The 12821-nt window shown below is 39.8% G+C and overlaps 1 protein-coding gene across 10 annotated transcripts in view; it reads right to left on the bottom strand.

Moving 5' to 3' along the window:
• Positions 1 to 12821, bottom strand: part of myo9aa (myosin IXAa) — a 108760-nt gene that overhangs the window by 55352 nt on the left and 40587 nt on the right. The gene's annotated exons all lie outside the window — the stretch shown is intronic.

The following is a 12821-nucleotide window of genomic DNA, read 5'->3' as shown; positions in this document are numbered from 1 at the left end:
CCAAGATGATAGGCAAAATTGCAGGGATTCATACTTGTCCTTATGCACAGGTTTGCAGCCAAAAGGAAAAGGAGTAGTTCATTCATCGCTATAATTAACTTGAATTTCAAAAAACATCATAGCATTTTGTATGCGTTTCAGCCTTTATACAAAGCAACGCAGATGAAAACTAATTTGGACACGGTAAAGGAAAAAACAAAGTTTTCAAATTAGTCAATGACAGCTGACTCATGGTTTGCAACAAGCTGCAGTCACACATACTGTAATGTACAAGGTACGTTAGGTAGTCCTTTGCAAAAGTTTAAAGGCATATGTGTTTATAATGAACCCCTGTAGAACACACATTCAGTAGAATGAAAGTGCAAGTAAACTGACCCACACAACATTTCACAAAAGTATCTAGACGTTTAGATCGTTCCACTGATCAAGAGGCCACTGCTTTTTGGAATTACGTTTTTCTTAGACGTTTTCTGTGGTAAGTCCATGGACAAAGATCATCATGGCATTGAGATGCTTCTGGGAGGCCCAGGAGGATAACCCAGGTCACATTGGCCTGATTACTTCTGGCAGCGCATGGCTCAAACAACTGGATCACAGCAATGAACTCGCCATTCATCTAAGACTCGACGAGCCGGACAAATCATTGAAATGCATGAGCAGATGCTGTGGAAAAACATGTTCAACTCTGCCGTTTGGACAAAGACAGAGCACACAGGGTCAAACTGACGAACAGTTACCATATCACTTCACATCCAAAGAAATGTGCGTTTGAGAATACGATGCCTTGATGCATCTGATATTCCCAGAAGGAGCTGATATTCTGTTCACCACTGCACCAGTCTCTGAACCGGCTAACCCGCGTGGTTCAGGAACTACAGGTCAGACGAGGACAGACTACCATCAGTCAGAATCCCTAAGTAGAGAGAGCTTCCTGAATGGACAGCCAATAAAAACCAAACACTAAAGGACTCATAACAACAACCTGTTCGCAGAAGGGGGTCGAGGAATTTGGGTCAGACAAGTAAGATAATAGACCTTTCAGTGTTTTTATCACTAAACTGCTTGACATTCAACATTTTGTGTTCTGGCCAGCAGGAAGCAGGATGTGGAACAACTAAAATACTGCGAGCTGATTTACGTTCCCGCACTGTCTGGTCGTCCACCTGGTCTGTGTAAAAAAGATGCATAGTTTAAGTTTAAGTCATTTTGACAGCCGGCAGTTTGTTCTCTTCCTAAACTTGGCTAGCTCCGTATCAACGGTTATGAAACAAGAATCTCATCCACAGAAGGGATGATAACTGACCTCTGGAGAGGATGAACTTTCTTTCCAATATGCAAGAAGAACATAAAAATGCATGCATGATTTTAGAAACGCAATATGTCACTAGGAAGCAGCTGTCATTAGGTCACAAAATTATAGCTTTGAAAATTCAACCATTTCAATTGTTGAGAAGATAACACCTTTCACATTGTCTTCACAGCTAAAGAGCTACTACTAAGTAATATACAGTCAAAATACGAAAACATCAATGAGAAGGTGTAGACATTTCAAGACAAGCTGTGCACCAAGTAACTGGTTCTCAATTACCAAAAAATATTTTAATGCCCTCTTGCTCAACACAAACAACATGCACATTTGTTCCCATGTCTTCTCCTGTGGGAGTTGTCAAAAGGTATTCTGGGAAATGTAAGTCACTAACTTAAGCCCAAGTAAACTGGGCAGGGCGAGGTTAAGTAGGAGACTACAACACAAAATCACATAATTTCATGCCAAAATAACTAATGAGATTTCAGACATTATAAATCAGGGTGGATATTTTCCCCCTTTCGAACGGTCACCAAGAGACACCAGAGCTCACTTTGCTCTCTCTCCAGCAGGTCAACAACATTATTCTTGGCTTCAGACCATAGGCTGAGCCAAAGGCAGACCAATGACAGACTTGAGATGGTGCCAGTGTGTTCTGGGTGTAGTGTGTCTACGGCCTCGGTCAAAGTCCTTCAGACGAACACAGACAGAGGATGCCGCAAGGGGCTGACGCGATGTTTTCATAAGTAATGTACTCCGTCAATCCTTGCGTCAAAGAACTGTTGTGTTAAATGCCGTGGTCACTGTGACAAAACCTTCTAAATTAGGCGTCTTTCCGATGTGGTTTTCAAAATCAATTCACTTTCATTTTGCCGGGTAAGTGAAATTTCCTTGGGATGCACTGATCCCCGTTTTTCCTCTTATACTACTAATCTGACCCCTTAACTCAGTGTTGTGACCAATAACATTTATGATCCAGAACTGTCTTTACAATTTAAAATGTAATACTCTCAGTATGAATCCAATGTGCCCTGTCTGCTGAGTTTAAGTAAAAATGTATCAACAATGCCTGTTACGCCCGAAGTGGGTAAGCTGGTTTTGGAAGTGTTTGCTCCCCCACTTTCTTTATTCTCATTTGAACTTTTTCTTTAAACAATTCATATATATCCGTAATATAACTTCTCATATTAACAAGGTCCTCTCTCACGTAATGTAGTAATCCCCCAGGTGTATGTTATGGCCACTAGCTTCAATTTATTTCAGCTCTGTGAGAAATCATGTTTTATCCATCAGTTTTGCATAGGGACAGCTCAAAATATTGCAATATCCACGAGGCACAGCTGCCATTGCTATTACAGAAGGGAATTTAAAAACAATTTGTCAATGCTGTTGGGAACAAAACACAACTCCATGATCTCTGCATTTCTCCATATTTGCCCAACATATAAAACAGAATTGATTTTAACAGCAGATTGAGTTTTCAGCTTTCCCAATAGTATCATCTTTAGCAGAATTAGCAACATAGGTGCCCAAACTACTTGCTCCCACTTTGCAACTCAATTATCTAACACTTAAAGTTTATAGTGTTCCCTTTCCTTTTTGAATATATGGCAGATATCCTGGAGTTGAAGACTTTTAGGTGTATATTTTTTTGTTCCAGTGGTCAATTGACCACTTACAGTGTCAGAAGCTGAATTTAAACCATGTATCCATTACTTTCACCTCTACTTTGGCTGCTCAGTTATTTGTTTTCACGCACTCTCAATTGTAATACTTGGTGTTAATGTGTTACTATTGACTCAGTGTGGCAGGAGGCTTGTACTGCGCAGTCGACCTACAGCATCATGGCTGTTAATCTACTTATCGTAACAATAAATATGCTCCCTCGATAACTGCAGAAGATTGTTGAAGAAAGCTTACAAATCTCAGAAAAAGAAACTGTAGTTTGATCCACTGTTTGATCTCTTTATATCTAATATATCAGGTCAGTACATCACCAGTTTTGCTATAAAATAAACGTTTGCCTTAGGAATATATGATGTTCAGGTCCAGTGGTGTCCAACAGGAAATCTGCAATAGAAATCTGCAATAGAAAACACAAGTTTCTCTTCTTGGAAATCAATTAGGCCTCCAGCGCCGCTTTACACAGAGGCAATCAGTTCAGATTCTATTAATTCCTCTGTCTGTAGTAAGGTAATTAGGCCTTTCTATGCCTTTGTTTCGCTCTGACACAGAGACACATGCCCTTTAATCATGTGAGGATGACTTCATTAGGAGCATCTTGAAGAAAGGAGAGGAGAAGAGAAGAGAGGAGGGGAAAAAGAAAAACACTTGAGTTTTCAGGGGAAGTTGGGAGTGTTTCAAAACGGATGGAGGGTCATGCGAAGCTCTCGGATCGAAAGTGCAGACAAAAGACTGCTTGATTTAACTCACAAAGGGATTAACTCTCAGTGAGTCATTAATTGCTTAGGGGTTTCAAATGAATTTCCATGCTGGGTCATGTTCAAAGGTCATGTGACAGCGCGGCCCCAAACTACACAGAGAAACGCTTTGTGTGGATTTTCAGATTCACTTAAGTGAAATGGGCCATGAGATAAAGAAAAACTGAATTCTTCGTACTCACCGACTGCAAACTGATTTAGGGAAAAGTGTCACCAGATATTTGACATTCCTTCAGCAACAGTAGCCATGGAGCATCCGTGTGATTCAATGGCTCCTCAAAAGAGGTATGCTCATTTAACCTTTGTGGATTCATATCCTTTTCAGAGGCCCATTGCCAGACCAACTCATCCACCACACATTGTGCGGACCGGATGTCAACATTGGAGTAAAACAAGTGGAGTGACTCGGCCCGACGTGCTTCCTGGTTATGTCACAGGGTTTGTGGGCAACATAACATTCCCCAGAGGCTAATCTCACACCTAAAGCCATGCTGACCAGAGTGGACTGTGGCCACCTCGGCTGTATAATCACAGTCATGGTGCCCAGCTGGAGTGAAAGCATGGTGGGATGTGGGTTCTGCCAGTGGCTACGTCTGTCAAAACAGTGGCTGTAAAATGTGTAAAATGAGGTAGGAGGATGTGTACAGGTTTAACTGTCAGTATAAAACATTTAAGAGGCTTTCCTGCTCCATGCCAGAGGAGCAATAAACATACAGTATGTGAGCTTGTTGTTTTTTTCTCCAACTTACAAAATAAGCTGAAGCTGGATGATACACCCTAACTAGACTTCTGTGAGTCTTGATGCAATGCTATCAGCATTCTGGCAAGTTCACATTGACAATGCTAACATGCTGACGTGTTTTATGTTTACCATGCTCATACAAAACTTGCTTCCGTTTACAGTTAAGGGATAATATATTTTTTTAAAACAATACATTTAAATGTGATGCTGAAATTAAAAAAGGTACCAGTGGTTTGGTTGTAAGCTTGGGTTAAAGATCAGGCTCTGTGTAGCGCTGCAGAGCCTGCTGTCAGAATTCCCAGAAGCTCACCGTCACTCTGTGTTAACCACCACTAGGAGCAGATGTGATGGTCCACTGGAACTAGCAATATAGATGGGCCAGTGATCTCTGGCAAGAGTCAACAGGCTTGAATTAAGGGCCACAAACCTCAACACTTGTTTATTTGGGGGTTTTAACAACTGTTGTGCCCAAGAGATTTGTATCAAAGAGACCATGCATTTCTCACAAAAAAAGCCCCAAAGAGAAAAATAGAAAAAACAGTAAAACTGTCTGAAAGTCTAGACTGCCCTGATTCCAGAGCCAGTGGTTGTATTTTTTTTTATTCTTTTTTTTTAACTTCTTGAATAAAATAAGTGAACAGAATAGCATTTAGAATTAGACTACAGAAGTAAGTATAATGTATGAAAACCATGCAACAAATAAAAACTAGTTTTTCTGTATGCCGTTGCATAAAAAACATTTCTTGTTGTAAAGAAACGTGATCATTTTGTGCAACAAAGGGAAGCTTTTGTGATATAACAAGATAAAGTGAAATGTTATCATGGGAAGAGTTTCTTCTATTGTACAATTAGGAGAAAAATACTGAATACCCATAGAATATCTGTGGAAAGCCTCTTGTTAAAACAGATTATAAAACAGTTTCCCCCTGTTTATGTTATGCTAAGCTAACCGGTTGCTGGCTGCGGCCGTATTTAATGAATTGATACAAGAGTGGCGTCGATCTTCTCGTCTCCCTCTCCAGCAGAAAGCGGCTGACGATTACGTGTGTGACAGAGGGGAAAAAAATAAAGAACAATAAGAAAATAAAAACGTAATTCCAAAAAGCAGTGGCCTCTTGATCACTGGAACGGCTGACTAAAGCATTTTGGCTCAATCAGAAAAAAGTCCTCCAGAGTTAGTCAGAAGGAAGTGAACATTAGTCACAGGGATGGAGATGAAAGCCAGGCCTAATAGAAAAGTAATCACGGATCTCTAGGGTTCCTGGCTATCGGAGACATCTCTCATATCCTAACATAAATCTCTCAGAGTTAGAGAAGATGAGTGGAAGAAAAGTTGCATTCCAGAGTTACAAAGACTCTTTAGACAGAAGCTAATCCTAAACTCAAAAAAGCCAAATAAAGCAAATTAATTTCCTGTGCTTATCACAAAATTGTCACCTCTGTATCAATTCTGAAAGAAGGCAGTTTTCTCATCCTCAGGCTGTGCGCGGACTTCTCCATCATGACTAATGTGTGAAAACATTAGCCAGGAAGCTATGGGGATAGAGCAATGCCAATAGACCACATATAACCACTGACAATGATCTTAAGAAAGGTATAGAAAGACTTAAGATAAACTTATCCCAAATCAGCTTACAGGGGAAAAAGTCGGGAACAAGGAAGATGAATAAAAATGCACTTTCTAGGAACACAGGCAGAAGCTTTATTTGTTATTTGAGTTTAGGGATGGATCTTGCAAAGAATTCACAAGCCCATGGGAAAAGGAAAAAAGCACTAAGGTCAGGAGTGAAGGAGTCCACATTGATCCACCTCCTTCCTAATTATTTTAGGAAAATGCTCAAAGGGCTCCCCCAGCCATTTGTGGGTGGCAGATTGTCTACGTTTATACTGAGACAGCATGCCCAGTCATTCCTTATCTGCAATAGAGCTGTGTGTGTGTGTGTGTGTGTGTGTGTGGGGGGGGGGGGGTAAACTTCCTCTGCCTGCCTCTGTCTAGCATCTGATCCCTGCTTTATTTGTGTTGCTTCAGATTTTCCCTTTCTCTCTCTGTCTCTCTCTGTCTCTCTATATTCAAAAAAACAAACGAACAAAAACACCAGAAAAATACTCCTTGCAACGCAATTCGTTCTGCTTCACAAGAAGAAACGTAGATTTAAACATGTGTTCGGACGGTCAAATACTTAAAAACAAAACTGATGAATTGTTTTAGAAGGACACAGAACAGGACAACAAGAACAAGCATCAAAAAACTAAACAAGGAACGTGTTACACAGAGAGCAGACAAGAGCCTCAGAGAACAACTGTTTCAAAGCATATCAAGGCATCCACATCAGTTTCTAACAAATCTAATGCAGCAATTTGCTACATAATATATACAGTATATTCAGTTAAATAGTTTTGGGTTGGAAATGAATTGGTTTCTGCATGCTTCTTCAATGTCAGTCACGTCAGTTGAATGTCAAATTGATCTTTATAGCAGAATTCATATACGAGGGAGTGATAAAGTGTTCTGCAAATATCAAATTTACATTGCGTATAAAAATGTATGCGAATGTAGCGCCAACCCTGACAGAGAAAGGGGGATTACAGCAACATTAAAAGGCATTTGAAAACAGCGGGGTTTTCACTCTGCTTTTAAGGTTACAGTTTATGTCACACAGTAGGAGAATTATGTATTCCAAAATCTCTCTGAAAAAGAAAATCATCAAACTGGATTAAATGTCTTAATATGAGACAGTGATTAACACCCGTTGTTGCTATGCACGTTTAATTCCTTTGACTTTGTATGTGATCTGTCTGCACAAACTCTTGCAGAGTGTTACAGGTAAATTTCAATTAAAACTTTTATTAAAAAAAAATAATTTTTAAAAGAAAAAAGCCCATGACAGCAAGGTGTACATATAAGAAAGCCAATGAGAACAATTAGGAAAGCATATAAAATAGTGATTCAGATTTTTTAAAGGGACATTCACATTCAACTCTGTTATTACTGCTTTGCAGTTTAACTCACTCTGAATTATTAGCTCGGCTAGATTGCCAGTGGAATTTAGTGCCGAGCACACACTTACAGTAGAAAGAGCTGATGCTCCACAATAGCAGCGGTATAGCACACAAATCTACACATGTAAACTGAGAGAGAATCAAAAGTCACGCATGTGTATGTGCATGTGTTTGTGTGTGTGTTTCTGTAAAACTCGGCTAAAATTAGAGATGTTGATGACTGGGCTCAGCTGTACATGTAGCATGATGTGGTCACAAGCAGGGAAGTGACATTTCAACACAAGTGGAAGCTGAAATGGAAATTCAAGACTCAGACTGGGACTCGCCCAGTCCCTGAATCTCAGGATCCCAAGGACTCAAACTCAGAGTTGATGAGTATAAGTTTGTTTGAGAGTTAGACAGATAATGCATCAACAAGGAACTGTTTCATCTGCTATGTATATATGGAGATGAGAAATATTACTTAATAAATCAATGAGCCAAGCAACCGAAAATCTATTTGCCACTATTCTGATGAGCTGTAACGACGTCTCAAATGCGGACATTTGCTGCTTTTCTTTTTTTCTCTATGACACAAAGCAGTTGAGTTCCAGGTGTGACAACTGTCACTACACCTGCAACTTCTCCTGGAAACATCTTCCAGCTGAAGTGCCGACAGAAAAGGATCTATTTTGAGGCCATTACATAAAAAAAAGTCCTAAAATCATAAAATTTTTTGAAGGCAGGTCTGTCTTTCTGCATTCTTTCAAAAGGAAGTTAAACAACATTCTTCTTCGGTGTAACGAGACGACTGAACTCACAGTTCTTGGCTGTATGGGATGACTATTTGTAGCAGACAGCCCTTCCTTTTCTGTGAGGCTCAGCTGCCTTACAGGATTTATTTCAAGCATTGTCAAGATGCCTTTGACGCAGTGTAATTTCTCACACTGGCACACAGTGTATGCCCTGTTCTTCAGTCATTCACCTCATTATTCCTGCTCTTTCTTCCATGTGACCATTTCAAAGATAATTTTTTTTCCTGAACTGAACTTTTGACCCAGTGTTACATAAGAGTTTTCGGTTTCTAGAATGTAAAAAAAAAAAAAAAAAAAAAAAAAAAGAAAGAAAGAAAGAAAGTGGTAACGCAGTCAAAAGGCACAAGATCAATCTGAAAGCATCATGTAAAGGCTTAACAAAAGGAGTGCAAAGTTTACTCCAATGGGGCCAGGGAGCTTCTTAATTCTGCCTCAACTCTACAGGGACATTCGGGGGTAAACAGTAGTGCAGTGTTTCCTCATGGTAATCGAATGAAGTGAACGAGAGGGACCGAGAGGGACAGAGAGGGATGATAACATGAGGAGGGAGATGGGAGACAGAAGAGCAGGAGCAAGAGGATGTGAGAGAAACAAAGAGAAAGAGACGTAAACAAAGAAATGTATAACACAATTCACGTGGGCGAGTAGTTCAGGGCATTTCTGGTGTCAAACAAAGAATATATGTTTGACTCTATACTCAAGATGATCCAACCTTTGGCGGACTTCTCTGTATAACTTTTACCATAATGTAGTGTGTTCAAGCCTCCAGTATCAATAACTGTTACCCTCAATAAAACGTAAATGACCAAAAGCACAACACTCATCTCCCACAATTTGTTTATATGTTAACTCATTCATAGTGGAAAAAAAGAGGGAACCTTAATCCTGCAGTCCCCAGTGTATCCAACTCACATGAAAGAAAACAACCTGTCGACCCCTATCAGCATTGGGAGGGTTAACAAGAGGCAGACTGACGGCTTGGGACAAATAGGACTTCGTACAAAATGCCCTCACTCTCAGACTTCATTAAAGCAGCTTTCTGCAGTTGAGGGATTTTACCAAAACAGTAGGAAGAGCTGATGTTTGATAGTCATGAAATGTTTATCTGTCATTCCTTCCACTCAACCCACAGGCTCAGCTCAGCGCTGTGACTCACCCCACCAACATAATATAGAGGAAAAAGAACTGATTGTTGAGTCAAATATCAGACTGACCACTGCACCCACCACAACAAGTCTCAGGGGTAGATGAGATATACATTTGGAATAGAAAGCGCACACACTCGCATCTAGAGCTGAAACAACAAATTAGGGTTTGTCTTTGTTTAAGCAGAAATGCACACAAGTGCATTGGTTCCAGCTTCTCTCAGGTCAGTTTTGTCATGTTATACATTAGTTACCTGATTATAAATTTGGGTTTTGGATTGTTGGTTGGAAAAAACAAGAAATTTTCATCAACTTGATACTGTTCTGATGATCAAATCATTTAGAAGACAATGCCAAAATGTGCTTCTTCTTCTTCCTGAATCTGATTAAATCCTTTTTATTGTCATAGAAGATTGTAAACTGACTGTTTATGAGTTTTGTACCATTTGTCAAACCAAGTAAGAAATGATAATGGCCATTTCTACCATGTTCTTACATTTTATAGACAATACAATTAAACAATTATTGAGAATAAAATCGGCACATTAATCAATAACAAAAATTAATCGTTAGCTGCACCCTTATTGTTTTGGGTATATTTTCAAAGACCATAAGTAAACTAGTAGATTAACTTGAGTCACGATAAATATTTAAAAAATGAATTTCCCACATCCGAAATTATGGGTGAAACTGATCAAAAAGGTATATGTGAACAGACTTTCTCCAGCTGGCATCATTTCACAAAAACAAAACCAGTTAGTGAACCTGAGCTGGCATACACACATACGACGAGGCTAGCATCACTCGTATTGAACCATGCACGCTCCAGAATGCAATCTATTATAATCTCACACACATGATACACACAAAATCTCAGACACACACACACACACACACACACCACACACACCACACACACACACACACACACACACAGAGAGAGAGAGCCCCCGGCTAGTCGGCTTGACTCTCTGCCAGCACAATGCAGCACTGCAGACATGGGTGTGGCATCAACAAAAGGCCTTTCACCCACACCTCAAAATGTGAAGCTGATGTAAACACACACAAGAATTAGAGCAAAGTAACTGCTACTAGTACCTACTGTGTTTTACTGATAGATGATTGGGCAATATTACCACATTTGGTGATATTTTATGTTTAATCATGAATAAGGTCCAACTAACTACAATATAAATGAATTTAGTAACACAAGCATTAATGCTCTCATGCTGATGGCCATACAAGCTGGAAAATCATCTGCGGGAAACACTGCTCTTATGAAGCATCTCGTTTCAGAAGCTTGAACTAGATCATTATTTGTACTCTAACTAAAAAGTAACCCAAAACATCGACTAATTGATTCAGCCCTACAGGACACACTTAAGAGGAAAAAAAGGGTGTGCAAATATGATAATTGTGCAAACAGCAAAGAATAAAAACATGGGAGGGGAGATTTTCTGCTCAGTTTTGAATAACACGCTGACTATCTGGTATTAAAAGAGATTTTTTTGGCGTTTACAAGCCTTCACACTTTGATGATGTAACAGCTTCCACCAGTGAAATCCCTATACATGCCACCCTCTCTCACACTCACATCCATTCCCCGTTCACTCAAACTGTTTATTTTAATGGATGGGTGGGGATGATGTCAGGCTGTGGACATTATAAAGAGGATAAATTACGTCAGAGGGAGTCAGTCACACTCCAGTGCTTTTTACTGCTCTCCTTGTTTGATTTCCAGACCAAAGTACAAACTTGGAGAATGGGGAAAAGATCCTAATGTACACAGTGGTAAAGATAATCATCTACAAGGAGGTGAGGGACACTGACTCCAGCCCTGCTCTCTGTTCAGCTGCGACCAGGTATTTCATCTCCAGTCCAAAACCACTTGCTGATCTTTCAGTTAAAAAACTTAAACATACACTGAGTTTCCAGTTGATACAGTAACCTATGGTATAATGCTTTTTGAATGCGATGGCACCACTAATTTCTATGAGCAATCACTTTATCAAACAATTAATCATTTAAGTCATTCATCGGGTAAAAATGTTGTTGAAAAATAAAACAGTCAATCTCGGAGCAGATTTGGTGTCATTGCAGTCAGCGCTGAGCTTTGATGGTGAAGGAGGGGGTGAGTGACCGGAGTCAATTTGCCTCCCTGTATAGGATGTGTTTGACAAGCGCTAAGTAAATGTGCTCAGCCATTAGGAAAACAGGCCTATCTTTTAGAGCAAACACTAATCCCACTCACTCCAGAAGCCTGTGTCAATATGCAATTTCTCATTGCCAGCGAGTTAACATTGGATAACAGCTTCAGAGGTAAGATCTCCCTCCTCTTAATTTCAGAGAGCACTAGTAAACGTCTGATACAGCAATGAGGAATATTCCATCACAACTTAAAGCCTTTATTCAAAATACCAAAGTATCATCAGCCACGTATCAGAAGTGAAAGACGTGTATGTGCAAGAATATGTCTTCATTGAATAATATATATAACAGTCCACCATGTGTGTGACAAAACTTAAATGGGGTTTTTATCCTGTTTCCAAGAATAGGAAAAGTATAGGTTGAGCTTAAATAGACCAGACTTTAGGCGAGAATGGGCTGAATGACATAGTTAGAGAATTGTAGGTAACAAATCAAAAAGCATATCAAAGCATAAAAAAACTCCTACGCTTTGTACGGCAAACACACACGAAGCTCTTTGTTTTGTGTGTACCATTGACTCGGTGAGTATAGATGTTTGCCATAAGGGATCACATGGTGGATATATGAAGTGCTGACAGATTTCTGGGGCTAATAGAGAAACCTTGTTCCAACTCTTTACATTCTAGCCGTGAGCATCTGTATGAGCACGGAAACATCAGTATTCAAAGCAGCTCAATGCAGTGCAAAGGGAAGTGTAAAGTATTGCGGCTTGTGAGCAACACCTGTGTGAGAACAAGGAAACCATACACAAAACACTCAGTATAACGATTCACTTTATCATTTCCTATGTGCTTTATTGGTATCTTAACTGTGATTTTTTTTCAGCCATGGACAAGATGAGTAAAGGCTTTTCCCTCTCAAAAATGAAAAAAAAGAAAGAAAAAAACTAAAGCCGAAAAAGTGAGAAAAAGCCAAAACAGTCAAGACAGGAGAGGATATGCGGGAGGCGCAGGAAGGAGCTTCCCAAATCTGGTGACGGTACATTGGAATGGAATGTTATAGTGAGGGGGAGTAATGGGTTCGGGGCGCGATGTCCTAGAAAACATGGAGGCACGTCCCAATTCGCTGTGATCAGACCCACGGAGAATCAGGAAAGAAAACAAACAAAGTTCTGGATATGGTTCATCAACTCATCGATTAGTTGATAGCTGGACAGCCGGCAGATTTTCTGGATAATCAATTAAT

This window comes from Ammodytes marinus, assembly GCF_949987685.1.
Source record: "Ammodytes marinus genome assembly, chromosome: 1".
Taxonomy (NCBI): Eukaryota; Metazoa; Chordata; class Actinopteri; order Uranoscopiformes; family Ammodytidae; genus Ammodytes; species Ammodytes marinus.
Note: the sequence above shows the minus strand (reverse complement) of the source record. Positions and strands in the feature narration are given on the sequence as shown.